Here is a 21,810-nt window from a genome sequence, read left to right on the forward strand (position 1 = left end):
AGACTCCAATTGGGTTTGTTCCATGTGATTCCCTGCCAGTTTCCCTAAAAATGATTTTTAATTCCCTATCAGTGTCTGCCAAAGGAATGCTGAAGAGAAAGAGCTTTTCAAAGAAAAGCTGGCCAGGAAAGAAAAATAGATTTCAAAGTTTTTGCAGCAGAGCCATGGATGGTTTTCTGACATGGTACCTTAGTTTTTGCAAAAATAACTTATACAAAATATTTAAATCACAGGAAAATTAACATGTAAAGGATGTGTTATCATTTTCCAAATAGCCTTAAATACCAATTCACATGAATTTTCTTGGGTTTGGAGTGCACCATCGTAAATAGAAATGGGAACTGCACTCATGGTTACTCAAAACTCACTGAACTTCAATTTGCTGGTTTTTACCGTGAATGATGCTACCTACATCTCATTGGACAAATATACTATTCAGCACAAGCATGTTTTATAGTAATCTTGATAAAAAATAATTATATCCAGCCCTCAGCTGGAGTGCCACCTCTCAACTCAGCATTCATACCCCTACCAGTTTAAAGAGGGGAGAAAGAAGAAAGTACATACATCCTTAAATCCAGTTGGGTATTCTTGTATGCCAACATGTGGAAATACTGGTTAATATACATCTAAATATACAAATTCAATTGCCACATGAAACCTAGTTTCTCTGTTTTTAATCTGATATTCTCATTTCTAAAACTATCAAAATGTATTTCATTACCGAATTTTAATAATACCTTCACACAAAGCAATTTTATTAAAATAAACATATTTCTAATATGTCTGCTTTATTCTATTTTATTGTTGTCTTTATACAAAGATATTCACATTATAAAAGGTAAAATATAAAATGGGTGGGTAGATTTTTGTCCTCAGCTCTATACTTGTTGACTCCCTGAATTCTCAGAGTGAATTTACAGAGCAAAAATATCTTAGTAGTTAAGATTTTTCTGATCACTTGAGAATATTCTGAATTATATAGTGATATCCTCATGGGGTTGCTAAAAGGATGCTAAAAATTATCCAAGACAATGTCGGTGAGAGAAAATGCTCTATGATTCTGAGCAGAAATCATTACCATGTGGGTCTGCTTCAGGCTCTGTCCCTGTCCCTTCTTTTGTTTTGATGGCTTTGTTACTGTTGACCACACTGAACAAATTTGCTGATACAAATTTTTTCCTACCAAATTATTCTAATAACTATTTCAGAAGAAGTATAATCTATTTCTCAATAACCCTGGAACAAATGCTAGAAAATGTAACCCAGAAAATGATACGGTGCAAATTGGTCAATCTGGGAAATTTTTAGGAGTCTTAATGTGACAATCTCGGTTTTTTTAATGTGATAAAAGGTCTGGGTATCGAGCATTATTTTAATTCAGAGGCATGGATGGAATTGAGAAGATCTGTACAAAATGGAGATTGCCTAGTAATTAGAAAATGAAAAAGAGAACTTTCACTATAATATGAACAATATATGGGGAAAAAGAAGTTCCAGTTTCTTTCTGTACTTCATAACAAAAAAGTAGTACTTTACCCCAAAACTTCATATTTTTCTGCTCAACCAGACTATAACTTGCTCAATGGAGAAATTTTATTAGCTACCTGGGATAGAGTATTTTTAATTATTTATTAAATGTATAAATGAGTGAATGTTGTATGAGATTTTTTTACTTTTAGGAGTAGGTAAACTAAAAATCAATAAATGTTTTGAGACCTCAGAGATAAAGTTGATCCTAGTCAATCCATTTTTGATTTCCTGGACACTTGTGAATGAATGGGTTTCTTCCTTGCCAGAACTGACATCCAGCTGATATTTGGCTCAACACCCTAGCAGACAAAAAGAACTGAGCATCACAAAGCACTATCTCACAATTGATACTTGAAGAACATATTTCCTTAGTATTTTTGTGTTTCTAAAAGGCTTTCTGTTTACATGAAATTTAATTTGAGTTGGCAAGGACAGTTATGATACATAGACTAACATTATATCTTAACTGCCTTTAATTCCTAAAAGTGAGAGGGTCCCAAATACTTTGACATCTATAACAATCAGCTATAGGGCTGGGGATTTAGCTCAGTGGTTCCGCCACCTGCCTTGCAAGAACAAGGTCCCAAGTTTGATCCCCAGTACCAAAAATAATAATAATAATCAGATATATTATGATGAAAGGTGTTTTACATAAACATACATACACACACACACACATATATATATATATATACTTAAATCTATATGAATCTCAGAAATCAAAGTGGATTTTTAATGAAAAATACCTTGCAAATAACAGTTTTTCCTAGCACTGCTAGTGACTTTTATTGATAATATCATCCACTGTGTCTAAATTTGCTGCTTTTATAGTTAAATGCTATAAAAAGAAATGAAAAAATGCTATAAATTAAGAATTTGAAAACATATAGATACATAGTTATTTTCAAGTGAATATCTATATTCTACAAGCAAAGATCATTTTTATGTCATGACAGGATAAAGGATATGTAGAACACAAACCCTTGATTATAATTGTTTTTTCATTCATTCATATCATATAAAGCCAGTAATAAACTTTTATTAAATATCTTGCTGTTTCAACAAAGAACTGTAGTACTTAAAATATAACAATTTAGACAAGAAAGAGAAAGACTGATAATTCAGAAAGGATCCAGAGGCTGGTCCTTAGCACCAGAGGATGTTTACATAAGGGGAGGGGAGAGTTTTAAAAGGAGGAAGTGGGTCTTTGTCTCTTACCAAGTTGTATTTTTATACTACGCTTTTATTTCTTTTCATCTCATATATTTAGTTGTAGTAAATTCAGAAGAACTGGCTACCAAAGATATATTTAAAGAAGCACTATGTAGTGAACACTTTATCTGTATCAGGATTGTGATTATTTATATTTTCCTTGTTGAAATAGATTTAGTTGATAAAAATAGGGCTCAAGGATGAAATTTTAGTAATTTCCATACCTAACTATGCCAGTGAATAAAGCATCTGTAATACCTCTCTGCAGTACTCATGGTGAGAAACTGCTCCATAAAAAAATAAGACAATTTGCAAAGTCAATGAATTCGCAAATACATCTGTAGAAAGTATCTAGTCTGAAGGAGGAGAGAAAATTGAAAACATTAACAAAGCTCAAGGGAGACTGTGCACAATATTAAAAGGTTTAATGAAAGAAGAGAAAAAATATTTGGAATAATAATGGTCAAAAATGTCTTAAATTTGGCAAAGGACAAAAATTTACAAATTCAAGTTCAGAAAAATGTGAAACAAAATAGATTCAAAGAACATTATTCTTTGAGACATTGTAGTCTAAACACTAAGAGCCAAAAATCATTTTACTTTGAAAGCAGTCAAAGTAATATGAAAAAAAATCACATACAGAGGATAAATGTTGAGAGAAATAAAGACATTTTCAGATAAAAGAAAGCAAAATCTGTTGACAACAGACCTACACTATAAGAAATAATAAGGAAAGTTTCTGCAGTAAATTTAAAAAACCAATAGAACTTTGGATCTTTATGAATGAATGCAAAGCATTATAAATGTTTATGTACATTAAACCTAAAATTGACATTTAAAATGTAAAGATCTTCCTTGGATGGAAGCGGGAAGAGGAGGAAGGCAAAGGAATTAAGATGTATTATGTACATGTACCGATTCCCTACAAGGAGTGTAAACATTATGTACTACAAGCATTACTACTAATAATTAAAAAAAAGCATAAAGGTGATCTTCCATGAAAAACACCGAATGTCACTATTTGTCACAACTGAAATCAAGCAGGCAGAGACAAGGGCATGCTTCCATACAGGAGAACAGTCTAGAAGTCTCGTCTCCCTCTAGCAACACATCTGGTACTTGGAAACAAGCCAGAACATTCTCATGGCTTTTGCCATTGATCAGGAAATAATTTTTTGTACTACTCTGTATTCTGACTTCAATACTATTTTGTGTAGTACTGAACTGCTGCAAAGAACAAAGTGTCATACAAAATATCTAGAAAATCTTATGAACATCTTGTCTTCAGAAATCAATAATGAAGCTAACATTTTGATTTTTTTCTCCAATAGCAAAAAATGCTACTTTCTTAAAAATGTCATCCCTCTCCACTCATTCAAACCTGACATTCCTCAGAGTGAAAGACACTTCAGAATTCCTTTGTATTTGACCTAATAGCTAAATACAATGCCTGACCCTAGAGTGGATTCTCTACTGGGAAGGGAACATTAGGATCACCTGATAAAATTGATAGATTAAAATATTATACCAATGTTAAATGTGCTGAAGTTGATAATGGAATGGTGGTTATATAAAATAATATACTTATCTTTAGGAAATACATAAGTATTTAAGGATATATACTTATGCAAAGAGGTAAAGGGACAGGGATATGTAACTGACCTTCAAAGCAGGTGTATGTCTACACATACACAGAAAGAGACAGAGGCAAAAAAAGTAAATACATAATAAAGCAAATGGAATAAAAGAATACCAAATAGGTGAATTTAGATAAAAGGGAATTTTGTATTCTTTGCATGATTTTGTATTTTTCTGTATGTTTAGATTTATCTCTACATAAACAAACATATTTACAATAATAATTTTTTAAACTATGGTAATACCTGGAAACACCACTCTGTTTGAAAGCCATGACAATTTAAAAAATAACTTAATTTTAATAAGAAATACCTACTTAGGAAAACTACTTATTACAATAAACTACTATATTTTATGGAGATTTTAACATGCAATATTTCTTGTAAGCTTAAGTCCTGTAGCTAATATGAATTAGTCTTCCTGTATATTACCTATAATTTAATTTTTACATATGCAAATATATACATGTACACATAAATCTTCTCTGCTTCTCTCTCTAATACACGCACACACACACACACACACACACACAAACACACACAGACAGAGGCACAGTTCAAAATATCCTTGGTGAAGATTTAGAGAGAAATGCTTTTTTGGTGGTCTTTCTCTTTGGCTATGTTGATGTACCTGATCAAATTCAATAACCCAAAATATAATAAAATAAGTTAGCTTATAGATTATTTTCAAATCAATCTATGTTGTTAATATTTTCAATACATGTTATGTGGCTTATAAAACCATATGGATAGACTCAGCTAGATAAATTACGAGTTAAAAATAAGCAAAAATATTTCAAGAAAAGAAGACATGGCCCAGGTGATAATAGCTTGTTCTACCATGTACTAACTGTGTAGCACACTTAATCCTCAAAGTATTCTTGTCTGGACAGCTAGGCCTAGCAATTTCTAAGGCTTGAGGGTGGGGAGAAGCAGTTGCTTTCAGCTTGCTTAGTAACCTACATTTAAAGGAATTTCATATGAGTTTAAAGAATACCATTAGCTCCAATCTATAGGTTGGAAAGAAAGGAAAGATGGCAGTGGAAACTAGAATTTCTGAAAAAGTAATAAAAACTTGATTGCAAATTAGAAAACATATGATAGGAGCCAGGGTAAATCTGAGCAAAAAGTTACATGAAAATAATCTATTTCTATTAAGAAAAAGGGGAATAGGTACAGCTGCTAAATTTTTTTTCCCATATTGTAGGTTGTTAGCTCTGTTGGTGGTTTCTTTTGCAGTGCAGAAACTTTTTAATAAGATGAGATCCCAGCTGTTGATTCTTTCTGCTAGTTCCCATGCTGCTGAGGTTTTGTTCATGAAGTCTTTTCCTATGTCAATGTCTTCAAGAGTTCTACCAAACTTATCTTCCAGCAAGTTTAGTGTTTCTGTCTTAATATTTAGATCTTTAATCCTCTTCAATCTTAGTTTAGTGCATGGTGATAGGTATGGGTCTAGCTTCAATCTTTGGCAGGTTGAAATCCAGATTTTCCAATACCATTTATTAAATAGGCTATCTTTCCTCCAATGATGGTGATTGGCTCCTTTTTCAAAGATGAGGTGGTTGAGCATGTCTGGAGTTGTTTCTGCATCTTCTAATCTATTCCACTGATCCTCAAATCTGTTCCTTTGCCAGTACCATGCTGATTTTATCACAGTAGCTTTGTAGTATAGTTTCAAGTCGGGGGTTGTGATACCCCAGCCATGTCTCTGTTGCTTAGAATTGCTTTTGCTAGCCTAGGTCTCTTATGGTTCCAAATGAATTTTTGGATTGTTATCTCTAGCTCTGTGAAGTATATTGTTGGAATTTCAATTGGCATTGCATTGAATCTATATAGTAGTTTTGGAAGTATGGCCATTTTCACTATATTGGTTCTTCCTACCCAGGAGCAAGGGATGTCTTTCCATTTTCTTGTATCCTCTTCGATCTCTTTTTCAGACTGCTCTAGTTTTCAGTGTAGAGGTCTTTTGCTTCCTTTGTTAGATTGATTCCTAGATATTTCATTTTTTGGGGTGCTATTGTAAAAGGAATTGTTTCCCTAATTTCTCTCTCAGTGAGTCTGTTGTTTGTGTACAAGAGGGCTATTGCTTTTTGAGTTTGACCTTGTATCCAGCTACTCTACTGAATCTGTCAATTAAGTCTAGAAGTCTTTTGGCAGAGTTTTTTGGGTCTTCTATGTAAAGTATCATATTGGCAGCAAATAATGACAGTTTAACTTCTTCTTTTCCTATCTTTATTCCTTTTATTTCTTTCTCTTTCCTAGTTGCTGTGGCTAATGTTTCCAGAACTATACTGAACACTACTATCTAGAATATATAAAGAACTGAAAAAAATCAGACACCCCAAATTCAAAGACACAATTCAAAAATGGGCATCTGAAATGAACAGACATTTCTCAGACAAGGAAGTAAAAGCAGCAAACAAATATATGAAAAAGTGTTCAACATCACTTGTCATTTGAGAGATGCAGATGAAAACAACACAGAGATTCCACCTCAACCCAGAAAGAATGGCTGCTATCAAGAAATCAATAAATAACAAATGCTGGCAGGGTTGTGGGGAGAAAGGAACCCTTCTCCATTGCTGGTGGGAGTGCAAACTGGTGCAACCACTATGGAAGTCAGTATGGAGATACCTCAAAGAACTAGGACTAGAGGTCCCATTTGACCCAGCTATTCCCCTGCTGAGTATCTTCCCAAAAGAATTAAAAGAATCATACCACAGTGATATACGTGCACCCATGTTCATAGCGGCACAGTTTGTAATAGCTAAAGCTTGGAAGCAGCCCAAGTGCCCATCAACTGGAAACTGGATAAAGAAAATGTGTGTTCTTTTTTTATAAAATGGAGTACTACTCAGCCATAAAGAATGAAAAACTAGAGTCATTTATAGCTAAATGGATGCATATTGAGGCCATACTCTTAAGTGAAACAAATAGGACACATATGTGTAAACACCGAATAGTTTCACCAGTGTGAGAAACTGGTAGTGTAAACAAGGGTTAAAATGATTAAAATGAATGATTGATAATTTGAAATAGGAAAAAAGGTCCAAAGACGAAGGAGTGAAGGGAGGGGAAGGGGAAAGGAAAAGAGGGAAAGGAAAAACTATGAGAAAAGAAAAAAAAATGGAAATGAAATCTATGTAAATAGGAAAGGGAGGAGGGGGTGAAGGGAGCACAGGTAATGGGCGGGGGGGGGGGAGAACCAAGATACATCATGTACAGGTAGAAACACCCAATGATAAATGTAAACAAATTGCATACCTAAAAGGTACCAATAAAAGAACAAAAAAAAAAAAAAGAAAGAAAAAGGGGAATAGTGTGGGGGCACTGGTTTACAGAGATTTTCATTCTTTTACCACAGATTAAAGAATAAAAATATATACATTGACAAATACCTTTGAAGAAGAGAACCCCATTCTTCCTTAAGTTTTGAAGAACTGCAACTTTAAAACTGGAAGAAAAAGTTAAGCTTAAAATTCTTATACTAACATTTTAAGACCATCATTCCAGATGCAAATATCTGCAGCTTACTTTACCAATGTGGATGTAGGTATAAGTGGCATTCTCCTTTAGCTGGGCTTTTGACAGACCCTGCCTTCTACAGGTGGCCTTAAAAGTGAGGGGAAGCAGACCTTGGAATGGAAGAGAACTTGGTTTGGAAATTTCAGCACTTGACTGCAACAATGTGATGCCAAGCTATGCCATCAAGGGCAAGTCACTTACCTGCTCTAAGATTCAATGTCCACAACTGAAGGGGTTGATTGAAGCTCAGAGTATCCTTGTAGCTTAAAAGTACCATGCAAATTTGAAAAATACTATTATTTGGATTAAATCAGACTTAAGAAATTCAGCATTTGAATGGAATACCCCTGCCCCAGAAACAAGAATATCTTTTTAGGGAGAAAAATACCATAACAATTATTTTTAATACAACTTTCAGAATTGTGATATGTTAAATGGGTTCCTAGAAAATTTACTTATACTCTCATCAAGATCAATCTGCCTGCTTCTAAATTACCAATGATTAATATTTTTTCAATCCACCATAGCATATGCAAATTTGAAATATTTTATGAAACATTAATTTATGGATTTATCAATACCTTTTTAAAAATTATGGTAAATTACCTATGACATAAAATTGATCAAGAGTGACATCTAGTACTTTCACAATATTGTGTAATCACACACATTATCTTGTTGCAAAACATTTTCATTATCTCAAACAACCCTATACTCATTAAGTAGTCTTTCTCTCTCCCTTTCCTCAGTCACTATACCATATTTTGTTTACCCATTCATTAGTTGATGAACATTTGGTTTGTTTCCAAGGTTTGGATGATCTGAACAATGCTACTATGAAAATGTGCACATTTTACATGGATGGATGTTTCATGTCTCATGAGTCTCTACTGAGTTTTAGGGCAATCTTATTTTGGAACCATCAAGCTTTCCTGTAGGAGCTGCCACATTTTATATTACTATCAGTAAGAGCTCCATTAATTCTCTACATCTTAGGATGTGTTTTAGCAAGAGAGTGGGCCATACACTTAACCTCCAACCTGCATATAGATTAGTAATTATTCATGCTAACTTGCAAAAGAGTAATAATAGTAAATAGCAAAAGCACTATGTGCCGGGCATTGTTGTAAATGCCCAATATATATTCACACACTCCCTCATCAAAGACTTCATGTATTTCCAACTTAAACCACTTCCCTTTACCTCCAACATGGAGAAAACACATTAAACAATAAAAAGATAAGCTTTAGCGAAATCTGCGGTGGAAAAGATGACTTACAGAGAAAGGAACACACATATACTTCTTCTCAATAAGTTTTGGATACTTTTAAAGTCAACAGCTGTATCATAGTATTGTAAAAAGTTGGAAACATTAGTTATCTGTCTCAAATTCGTGGAGATGCATGAGGTTTTGGCAGAGAGGAACAAAGAGTCTTGAGTGCATATGAAGAAAATTCTACTTATGAAACAAATATAAAACTTCATGTGTAGTTATTTAGAAAAGCAGATTCAAGAATATTAACTCAAGGTGTTCAGGGTAAGGACCCACCCACCCATATGCATGCCAGCCTAAGAACGTGGAGTGAAAGTCCAACCTGCAGTCTACAAATCAATTGTGTTTTAGGTTCTCTAAAAGATACCAGATATGATACCTATTGTCTATAGACACTAGATATAATAATCTGCTACACAGAAATTCATACATCTCAGGATTTGATGATATAATTATTTTTGTTTGCATAATTAAATATTATTTCTTTAGGGAATTAACTTGGGATTATAAAAGGAAATTTACAAACAATTGGACTATTCAATAGAATTTGCTGAAGAAAAATTTATTCTTGTATTTTCAAAATCCTGAAAATACCTGAGCATTATGGGGGAGGAAGTTGAGGGGTGGCTAGAGTCTTGCTCCCTTAGCTTCCTTGCACAGCCCAGCACACTCACTACCTCCAAGTAGCTCCTGGAGCACTGCTGAAAATCCACTGATCAAAACTGTTACGTTTTAGATCTAAAATGGCCCCCAAAGTCTTATGTGTTTCAAAGGTGACTGGAGATAAGAGTAGTATAGCTGGCTTACTGTTGGAAGGTGGGGTCTGGTTAGAGGAGATGGTCACTGGGCACCTGGCCTGGAAGGGTTTATCTCTCTCCACAGCTCCTTCCCTCTCCATATGCTTCCTGTCACCATGCCGTGAGCAGTTCCCCTCCATCACTGGAGGCTGGGCTACCTTGGAGGCAGCCGACTATGGATGAAACATGAACCAAAATAAACCTCCCCTTTTTTAAGTTGTGGGTTGTCCCAGCAACCAGGGAAATAACTAAGACAACAACCTGAAGAAATTTCACCAGTAGTTCCCACTGTTGACCCATTTTACACATTTGCACACAAAACTTCTGAGGAAAGTACAAGCCGAACAGTTGTCATTACGAGAGGTCTAAAAGTGTATCAGAGGCTTAATATACAGTTTAAAATGTTTTTCTTTTTATAAATAGTTCCAGGTAAAATTTAATTACATTTTCCTATCTGTCCCAGACAATATAAAATTGACTATGTCCTTCCACAGCTAGCCTTTATGACCAAACTGTGGAGCTTACCTGAAGGTCATCACAAAGTTCTCCATGGGCCAGCCCAAGAGAAAGGACTTCCCAGCATGAGTGTGGCCTTCCTACTCATTGTCCACAGGGTCAGCCATCCACAGGCTGTGCAGTGTATTTAGTGTACTGGATTTGGTATACCTAGAAAGATAATTAAGCAAGATCTCAGTTAGTTTGTTTCTTAACTTTGAGAACGGCTGTGCTGATGCTAGAACACCAGTTCTTCCAGTCCAGAGCAGAGCATGCCTCACTGATCTCTGTCACCTTGGTGGCACAGCTCAGTAGAGAGCTAGATGGGTCTTAGCAAAGGGTGCACTAAATGAAGCCAGCTAGAAAGGTGTGGGCTCAATTTATCAATGGCAACAAACAGCTGGAGACTGTCTGGGCTACTTCTGTAAAGGTTGAATATTCAATATGGACCGTACTCTGTATTTTAAAGACACTCCTTTTTTAAAGAAATATTAATTCATTTATTCCCTATGTCTTGACTACTTAACTATATATATATATATATATATATATATATATATATATATATATATATATGTGGGGCTGAACAAAGATTTAAAAGTGCATGATTTATGTAAGCATGGTTTTTCTTCACACGGATAAAAATACATAACCTTAAATTAGAAAGACATAAAGTACATTTCAACTTTACTTTTATAAGATTTTTATCATCATTAGAAAGCAGGTTAAATTTCCTTTCTTAGGATTTTGTTCATAACATATTCCCATGGATTCTGGTTAAACTTAAAAACTGTATCCTACACCAGATCGGCTTTTTAAGGTGTGTTCAGTGCCCAGTTCTCTCTGTTGAGTTGGAGGGTGATCAATTTTGTCAGCAGTGACAGTTTCTGCTTATTCCACCTTAGACCTAGAAGGTCCTACATTTCTTGGATGTAGAAATTGCCACATCTCTTGGCTTAATTTACAAACTGAATGCTCAAGTTGACCTGAGATTTACCACATTCTAAGTCCTTTAAAGGATATCAAGGGAACATGGACACAGAATCCTGGAATCCTCTATGATTCTGAACCACTACAGCTAAATGCCACCCAGCAGACCTCACGTGGAAATAGGAAAATACCCAATTCATGGGGAAAATAAGGCTAAACTCTTCAACAAGATTTATGAAATGAAGATAATTTTGCAGGAACTACATGTGAAAGATAATCTGGATTTATAGTGAATGGCACATTGGATATAAGAATAACAAAAAAGTGCCTGTGATATAAAGTGCCATCTCTGTATTTTAATTTTCTTTTGACCGCATGACTTTGTATTTGGGAGATGTTTATGAGACACAAGCAATTATTAGATAAAATCATTTTTCTAGATAGCAACTCTAAAGATTCTATCAAACTAAAAATACACTGCCAATTAGAAATACAGACACACACCTGATTTTAGAGATTGTTTAATTTTTCTAATTAAGTATCTATATGTATCGACATTTATGAAACTGCGTGGAAACTGTCACACTGAAAGTCATTTCAATAATTATCCATTTAGTTCAATAAAGTGTTAAGATTATCTACAATCTTAAAATCAAACCAAGGAAATTATATAAAAGCTAAAGGCATGCTTTCCATTCTATAATGTTTATAGAACATTGGGCACCTGCCTTATGCTAAGCAATCATCTAAATATTTTAGGGACATTATTTCACTTCATCATCAAATAACTACACCAAATAATCTCTAATGGCCCTTTCTTATAGATAAAGATACTCACAGAGAAAGGACAACTAACTGCTGAACGCAACAGAGAGTGGGTTTGAACCCAGGCAGCCTGACAACCAGCCTTGGCTCAGAACCACTGGGCAGCCACGGGCGCTGACTTACCTGCTCAAGCTCCTGCCTGGGAGAACAGCTCCATGACAGGACCCCTCATCTCCCCACCCATAGCCTCCTTTCTCCTCCCTGAGCCATCGACTTTTCTGATGGCACTATTCTTCAACTTTGGAAATGTAGGGATGAATCTCATGGATTGTATCGACAAAGCCAGATACTGCCTCAGAAATACTTCAAATGTATTGCAACATACCTCTGTACTCAAATGGCTTGTCTTAGGATCCCCACTGTGTTTCCTCGCTTTCCATCACTGGCTCTGTTTGATTACTTCAGTAAATATGAGAAAGAGTGAGTCTAAACTGTCTCAAAGGAGGAGGAAGAGGAGAAGGAAGAAGAGGGAAGATGAGGAGGGAAAAGCAGAGGAGAAAGGAGGGAAAGGGAAAGAGGAGGAAGATCATCTACCTCAGGCTTTATTTCACATGAAAAGTTCAGTGACCCTTGGAAATTTATAATATTTTAAAGTGACTTCCCTTAGATGCTCCGGAGTAAGTGTCATGGTAGATTCCATAAATATTTGTTTGTAAATTCACTAACATCTTCATCTTTTGACCTAAGCAAAATTCACTTTCTAATATTCCCAATGGATATAGAAAGTATATCAAAACACAATTTTGGGAACTGATTTTCTGAAATAAGAACATGATTCAATAAACTGATACAAAATTTGTAACATAAAAACCTCTAGCTGGGCACAGTGGTGCACATCTGTAATCTTAGCATTCTGGGAGCCTGAGGCAGGAGGATCATAAATCTGAGTTCCACTTAGACAATTTAGTGAATAAGTGAGAGAGACCCTGTCTCAAAATACAAAGAAGGGCTTGGGATGTAGCTCAGTGCCAAGTCCCTGAGTTCAATCCCCAAAACTGAAAAATAAACAAACAAACAAAAACCCTTTTGAGTAATTATCTTAAAAGTAGTATGTGAAAAATTAAACTTTTGCACACCTTTTAGAATAATGGGCCAATCAAAATGAAATTCAGTTCTTGAATAGATTCAACATAGCAAAAGGAAAATCTTTATATAAAATATTTTAAGCACAACATTGTGGTTTCTATAAAACTCAAGTTGTTAACAGTATTGGGGATAATATGTGGCTTCTAGCAAAAAAAAAAAAAGGTCTACTGTCCCTAAATATTATAATTACAAAGGTTAAAAAAAACAAAGAGAAGGAAAACACAGTTCCCCTAAGACTGGAGGGTGCACTGTCATGTATCTCTCAGGCTGAACCCTGAGAGGTGCGATGTACTGTAGTGTTGGGGTCAGGCTGGCCTGGACTTGAGGTCCTCCCTGCAATTTCCCAGGGCATCCACTTGTGCCACATTTTTTTTAGCCTTTTTCAGCTTCTGTTTCATATATAAAACCTGAAGAGGATAATAATACCTGCCTTGGACAGCTGCTGGGAAAGTTACACGAGACACCTATGATGCTCCTAGTATGGTCCTAAGAACCCCTCCAATAAATTTCAATTTCCTATACTTTCTTTGGTTAAATAAAGAGAATGGTATAGAATCTAAAGTTTTTAAAACCACGACTTGTCCTTGGACAGTGGCTATGGCAGAGCACTTCATGTAGACTGCATGCAGTGCTTTGACAATCTTTCTCTCTGTCCTCCCTGGGATATCTTCTCTGCTACAGCTATATCTGCAGGCAAGTTCTCCACTAAACATTTTATTATCGTATCTTTGCCTCTACTTTTTTGGATGGATGGAGTTCTCATTAATTTCTCCATTCACTAAGCAGTATATTTCATTTTTCACTGGATTCCAAGCAGAAGGGAGTTAAGTCATTTACTTACCACAAAGAAAAAGTCAGTTTCAGTGATGAGATAGAATCTAAATGGCTATGGAATCCTCAGTGAAATCCAAAAGGAAAGAAATGATAGAGGCAGCAGCACCACATGTTGGATAAATGCTTGTGCTTTAATATAAACAGATCTAGTTTTGAATGTGGACTCCATTAACTATTAGTGCAGTGACTAGATGGAGGAAGCCATTAGACCTCTGAATACCAAGGCTCTGTCTAAAACAAAGAAAATAGGGCAGATGTAAGGGATGGACAAGACGAGGTATAAACAAGGTTTAGCATAATTCCTCACAGGTAATATGTCCCTGATAAATCATACCTGTTATCATTGTCACTCATATTAAATACACAATTTTGTAAAATCAGTGCTTTGTCTTGCATGTCATCTATGACACAGAATAGCTCAGAGACAGAGGGAGGAAAACAGTTTTATTTTTCTCTAGTGACTAAAAACTTTCTGGATGAGATTTTATTGGCTGAAATATTCTTTGTCTTTCATGGTATTTCAGAAATAATGAAAACAGAGGTGGAACAAATAAATAGCCAGGCCAGTAAATTCTTTCCATCTCCATGTCTTCAGACTCCAATCACCATTTTTTAAGCTGAGTACTAGTTGTATTTGCACTCAAAGTTGAGAGGAAAGTGTACCAAGTGGGTTTTGTAACCAACACATATTCCAAATCTTTCTCCTCCATCCTTCATTTTCACAGCTCCTTCCAAGATGGATAACCAGAAATAATATTCACTGGTTATCAGGAATACTGCCTCACTTAGCTAGTAATCCTACTTCTACTATTGCCTGCCCTCCAATCCATTATCTAAAAATAGCAAGAACAGTACATAATACATTGATATGGTCACTTCTCTAGGTAAAAACCCTACAGAATAATAAATATCCCAACCTCTATCAAGAAGCTGTGTTATCAGATCCCTGACAAATTCTCCAGCTTCCTATCAGCCTTCCCTCCAAAGGCCACACTGTTCCCACCTCAGGCCTCCTGTCCCCTTGGCCTAGTCTAGGAATGGTGGCTGCTTCTCATGACACAGGCCAAGTTTTAATGTCTTACCTCAGAAGGGTGCTGTTAGATGACCTCTCTCAAACACTGACCCATCTTCCATCTACATGGCACCTAGCTTATCAAAAGCACTGATTATATGAAATTTTCCCTCTTATTTTATGCTATCTTTAAGCCCCAGGTAAAAGGGTCCCTGCATGTCACATTCTTGAGTCTATTCTCGACAGGGACCCAGCATAGAACAGGATACCCATGCATTACTATTAAACAAGTGAAGATTCAAAACATTTGCAAAAACAACACAAAAAAGAAGAAAAACATGTAATGCATTTTATGATACTCAGGAGAGTGTGTAGTGCATATGTACTGGGGCCTCGACACCAACAAAATGTCACGGAACCAGAAGAGGTGCCATTTCTTCTTCTTCAGCCTCTAAGTTTCATGAGGCTACAGATCAGCAGAGTTCAGCTGGCATCCCCTCTGAGGATGTGTTTTCCATCTGGAAGTAAAGCTTTTACCTGCTCCACATCAAATACCATGAAACAGCTAGGTGACACAATGCTAAAAATTATAGTTTCAATTTTCCAAACAAGGGTCCATCACTTAAATTCAGGGGTCATTTGTTTACAGCTGTAAGAGGTGGAAGATGACTACTGAGAACTGATCATTGGGTTTAGCAATGTGGTGTCACTGGAGTAATGGTTGTGCAATGATGCTCGGAGGAATGCTAGTTTTGAAGATTGTGGTAGCACAACAGCCATCCCTTCACATCAAGATCCTCACACCCTAATCCCTGCAACCCATGAATATGTCATGTAGCAAAAGAGAGTTTGCAGATGTGATTAATGTTATAAATTTCAAAACCTAGAGGAATTCCGCTAATCACATGAGACATTAATATTAGAGAATATATTCAGATTGAGCCAGAGAGATTCTGTAGAAGAAAAAATTAGATAGAAAGTGTTAGACTCGACCTATTGCTGGCAGGAGCCACATAGAAAGCATGAGCAGGAATACAGCTCGACCCTAGGAGTAAAAACCAGCTCCCAGGTGATAGGCCCTCAATACCACAATCTCAAGTAAATGAATTCAGTAAAAAAATTGAATGAGTGCACAAGGAGGTTTTCTCAGTCTCCAGCAGGGAATGCTACCTGGCTGACATGTTGGTCAGTCTTCTAAGACCCTAAGCAGAGGACCCAGAAAAGCACATCCTGGATTCTGACCGACAGAAGAACAGCATAAAAAAATTCATGTTGTTTTAAGCCACTACATTTATGAAGATTTGTTTTAGCTGTGTATAAAAAAATGAATACAGATTTTGCTTCCTGAAAGTAGGTGCTGCTACAATAAACACCTAACAATGTGGAAGCAGCTTTGGAATCAGCCAGCAGTACAGGAAAACTGCAAGAATTCTGAGGGACATGACAGGGAAAAAGCCTAACTTGTCTTCAACAAACTTCTAGCAGAAATATGGACATTAAAAACTCAGCTATGACAGCTCCAAAGCCCAGTGGAGCATTACAGAAAAAATCTACCATACTTTAGAGGAGACCTAAATCTCCACAAACTAACTGTTGGAAGAAATATGGATTCCAAAGTCGCTGCTGATGAAGACTCAGAAGAAACATGTGAAAACCAGAGAGAGGGAAATTCCTATTATAAGTGGGCAAAACTGTGTCCTGTAGTTATGCAGAAAACAAACCTTTTTAATGGTGAACTTTGATAAATATGTGAAGAGATTTCTAACTAAAGTACTGGAAGGGTGGCTTTTTATATTTGTTGTTTTTTTCTCATAGTTAAATGGGAAGCGAGAAAGATAAATTGACAAGAGTTGTTAAACAAAAGAGCACCAGATCTTGATCTTGATGATCTGGGAGATTTTCAGCCTGTCTAGATGCAAGAGGTGCTAAAATTAAGAGGGTGCTTCAGAAAAGTGTGGCACAAAGAAAAGGCTGTGTGGTGGTGTAACTTGTTACTAAAACTTCAGAAAGGTGAAGAGATGAGAGTATTCAGACACACAAAGAGCTCTTTAAAGAGAGTAAAGGAATGTTTCACAGATAATCCTGAATCTAACTAGTAAGCCTCTAAAAAGCTCAAGGGCCCATATTGCCCTCAGCCACGACACAGGAAACTGAAACACAGATGGAATTACCTCATTAATATTGGTGGACTTGCGGGCCTAGTCCGGACTCGGCGCCGCTGCCATATTCCCGTGGTGTGTCTTTTACTTTGTCCCTTCTCCGGGTGCCAGATCGTCCTTCCTGAGCCATGTCAGAAGGAGTGGACCTCATCGATATCTGCGCGGACAAAGAGTTCAAACAGCACCATTCTACTTGTGCAAGCTGGTTCTTCCCATTGGTCTTCCAATGGGTGCACGTAAGGATCTGGAAAGAGCATGAAAAGAACGGACTAGAGAAGGAGAGTTCCCCGGTTGGACACCGACGTCTATATGACCCAACAAAGGAGGCTCATACGTATCTTCTCTTTTTTCTTCCCTCTAATTGGCCTAAGTGTAGGTTTTAAAAAGCATAAGTATTTGATTTGTCACTGTTGAGATTTAAAGCAACACAGAAGTAGAGCAGTGGAATAATCTTGTACCATTGTACAGCTCTACTAGTTAATCCTTTTCTCTGGCGCTGGTAATTGAATTCACAGCCTTGCACATGTTAAGCCCAAGCTCCAACACTGATACATCCCCAGGCTCTGATTATACTTTTTAATAGAAGTTTTCCCACATCTCCTGCTAAAATGTAGAGTTATCTACATATGGCTACTAATTGTCTTAAATACATGAGAAAATTTTTAAGATGTCCAAGAAGCCAAATTATGGCCAAGAGAGAAAGGTTGCATATGTTAATTTAGTTATAAATCCGTTACTTTCCTGAGTTTTACACAGTTCCTTGAATCAGACTTTTGATACCTTTTGTAAATTATGGGCTTGTGTTTTGTTTTGTTTCTTAACAAGAAAAGGCTCCCTTCATTGTCTATTATTAATTAAAAGCTTTTTTCCCTTGGCTTCCTTAAAAAAAAAAAAAAAAAAAGATTTGGCGGACCTGACTTCCATCTGGTAGAGTGAGGACCAAGGACAACCATGGGAGACCTACAACATTCCTGAATATTCTGTATCAGTACAGACATTGCCAGCTTGGACTGAAAGGAAAAAAATAAAAGGAGGCAGACAGACCCCCAAATTCTGGCAGAAAACAAACTGATAAAACTATTCAGAGTTGCAAGCACACACTATTTTTTTTTTTTTTTTGGTACCAGGGATCGAACTCGGGACCTTGCACTTGTGAGGCAGGCAGCAGAACCACTGAGGTAAATCCCTGGCCCCCACACACTATTTTTTATGAAAATGTAAAAATGGCACAGAAAGCAGGGGAAAAATAAAAGGAGGCAGACAGACCCCCAAATCCTTCTGGCGGAAAACACACTCATAAAACTATTCAGAGATGCAAGCACACACTACTTTTTATGAAAATGTAAAATTGGCAAAGAAAGCAGTGCCAACAGTCAGGAGGGGGACCCAAGAGATGCAAAGGACTGTTCCTGAGGTACCTTAAGATACTCTATTAAACCTGATGATACAATATACAGTACACCTCGCATATACCCAGAGACAACAAAGACTATTTAAAATTGAGACTACCTATGTCCTTCACATGGAAAAATTATTGATGATGCTAATGAAGCATGTAAACTAGAAAAACATAGCACCTATTAATAGAGCTATAATGAAACTTATAATGTTAAGTCATTATAATAATTCTTATATAGTTCTCCATAAATATTTGCTACTAAATAATTCTTACTAACAGTAATAGATATGCCCATCATGAAAACCTTCCAGTATATTTTAAAAGTAAAGTCACATTTCCTTAATATTTTAAACTAATTTATGTCTTTAAAAATGTATCTCAATATAATTAATATTCTGCCTAAGCCATCAGACTACACTCTTCAAAGAAGTCACAGGTACATATAAAAGTTTTTACTACCAAACATTTAAAATCTGATTTAAAAAAAAAAGACAAAAAGGAAATAAGATATTTTGTGGCCCAACATATATTAAAAAGAACACATTAAGATCTGTGAAGTAGTTATTACAATTTGGTTTCAAGTTAGCATGGAAGTTTAGATAATGAAGGCTCCTGAAAAATTAATTCCCATCTTATCTAAATCAATATCAAATTTTAGGAAAAGGTGCCCAAAATACCAAATAATATTGGAAACTTCAAAAAGTTTTCCACAAAGAAGTGCTTAAAGCTACAACCACTTTCCAATAGGGCTCTGAAGGAACACAAAGTAAAACTAACTAGACTGAACAGAACAAAAACCCTCTCTCATAACTAAGGAAGACATTTTCATAGAGCTGTGGAAATTATCCCCCATGAATCCCAGAGAGTGTCTCTCCTGAGAATACAAAGCCTGCTCAAGAGGGCTCTGTAGTAACACAAAGTAAAACTAACTAGACTGAAAAGAGCAAAAACCCTCTCTCATAACCAAGGAAGACATTTTCATAGAGCTGTGGAAATTATCCCCCGTGAATCCCAGAGAGTGTCTCTCTTGAGAATACAAAGCCTGCTCTCCTGAGCCCAATGGCACTAAACACCATGAATGCGAATGAGTTTCCATGAAACCAGTGCTGAAGCTGAGAACTTGTTCATCTACTTTAGAGGAAACAACACTGAACACTTCCTGTGAACACTAGTCTGTTCTGCTTATCAAAAATAGTGTTAGACTACCTCATGTAGTAAAGCCTCGAATGAAGAGCTCAGTGAAGAAGATGGGCATCCTTTTTCCTTCATTTCTTAGCACTTGAAACCGGTCCTGTCTATAGCACTTGGCAGAGCACTGTCCACTAACTCCTCAGTTGTGAGAATTCTCCAGTACTTAAGGCCACTCACCATTGTGACATCATACATACAGAGATGATGACGTAACTGACAAGCACTACACGCGGTTCCCTCATTTGCCTTCATCATTTAAATTTTTTAAACAATCTTTTTGAGATAATTGAAGGCTCACATGCAGCTGTAAGAAATAACACAGAGAGATGCCATTAGTCTCTTATAGTTTCCCACATAGTGATACATCCCCAAACTATAGTGTGTTATCACAACCAGATGTGTTAATCTTTTATTGTTATGACCAAACATCAGAGAATGGGTACTTTTTTTTTTAAGAAAAGAGGATTATTTAGCTCACAGTGTGGGAGGCTAAAACTTCAATATCAGGCAATCGCCTTGATGTGGCCCTGGTAGAGGACCCTCTTTGTTGTGTGGATGGCATTATGGCAGGAGAACACGAGAGCTCAAATAGTGAGACAGGAAGTCAGTCAGAGAAGAGAGGGGTCAATCTTGCTCTTTTACAGTTCTCTTACAAGAACTACCCAGAGCCCTAGGAGAAGTAAATTTCTTCAGAGGGCAGCACTCTTGAGCTAATGACCTTTCCAGTGGACCCCACCTCTTAAAGGTCCAACCATCCCTTAAACATTGCTACACTGGATATCAAGCTTCTAACCTGTGAAATCTTGGGGGACAAATCACACCTAAGCCATGGCACCAGGACAGTAATATTGATGCAGCCAAGAGACAGGACATATCTGATAGTACAAAGATCTTTTAGAGTACCCTTTTACATCAACTCCCTTCCAACATCCACCACCTTTTTAATACCAAGCAACCACTAGTCTGACCTCTATGGATGGTCTCCTTCCTCTGAAAAGGTCTCTTTCCCATGGAGGACTGAAATTTGACCTTACTAAAAGGGTTTATGGCTTCCCTTATAGTTTCCTTTAATATTATTTGAATACATATATTTTATTGCCCACTAGACTTCAAGAAAAGAACTTGTATCTGATTTATCATTTTGCACAGACCTTGGCACATTGAAAAAAATGTTTAAAACTTTATTGAATAAATGAATAAAAAGTTTTCTGGAATCTATAGGAAAAGAAAAAAGATGTTTTTGGTCTCTCTTTCATCTACTTTGCTCACTTAACCAACAGTGTTCAAACCTGCTGTAGCAAAAAGGCACTTGGATTGGTTTGGGCAGAAGAAATAAAAGGGGCCCAGGCTTGCTCTCACAAAACTTATTTGAATGGGAGGGACTGAAATTGACTGTGTAACCCCAGATTCTGATGGACATCGCAAAGAAAAACAAGAATAAATTCAGAGAATAAAGGGTGATCTAATTCATTACAGATTTTGGAGAAGGGAGGCAAGGAAGGCTTCCTTAAATAATTCATTTGAAATGAGCTTTGAAGAATAATTTGGAGTTAACTAGATAGGGAGAGAAGGAAAGAGAGAGAGAGAAAGGGATAGCAGGAGAGTATGTTAAGGGAGATATTTCATTGTTTCATGAAGGGGACACAGAATGTGAATATATGATGTTTCAGAGTCACAAAGGAGTTCGTTGGTTGGAGACACTAACAGAAGTACAGAAAACAAAAGAATCCTGAACAGGTGGGTAGGGGCCACAAATGCAAGTACCATTAGTCCTTTTAGATACTGTTAAAGCCTCACATATCAAAACAAACCAGTATAGAGATGACATAGAGACTATAGTCTCCCAACACTTCCTGCAGCTTTCATATTTTATTAATGCATATTAATTATAAATATTAATGG

At 36.3% G+C, this 21,810-nt stretch overlaps 1 long non-coding RNA gene across 3 annotated transcripts; it reads right to left on the reverse strand.

Moving 5' to 3' along the window:
- Positions 1-9,660: 9,660 nt before the first annotated feature.
- On the reverse strand, positions 9,661-20,291 carry LOC110347537 (uncharacterized). 3 transcript variants are annotated; one of them, XR_015443881.1, is made up of 4 exons: positions 20,086-20,291; positions 17,331-17,562; positions 10,503-10,643; positions 9,661-10,150 (listed from the first exon to the last, which is right to left on the reverse strand). It is a non-coding gene; the product is annotated as an uncharacterized LOC110347537 (long non-coding RNA). The 3 variants fall into 3 exon arrangements; XR_015443882.1 differs by lacking the exon at positions 20,086-20,291 and adding an exon at positions 19,924-20,065 and having other exon boundaries at positions 9,662-10,150; positions 17,331-17,475; XR_015443880.1 differs by lacking the exon at positions 20,086-20,291 and adding an exon at positions 19,924-20,065 and having other exon boundaries at positions 9,662-10,150.
- Positions 20,292-21,810: the final 1,519 nt, after the last annotated feature.

The sequence above is a fragment of the Heterocephalus glaber genome, unplaced genomic scaffold, assembly GCF_053883595.1.
Source record: "Heterocephalus glaber isolate CG9 unplaced genomic scaffold, H.glaber_assembly_v1.0 deba00001586, whole genome shotgun sequence".
Taxonomy (NCBI): Eukaryota; Metazoa; Chordata; class Mammalia; order Rodentia; family Bathyergidae; genus Heterocephalus; species Heterocephalus glaber.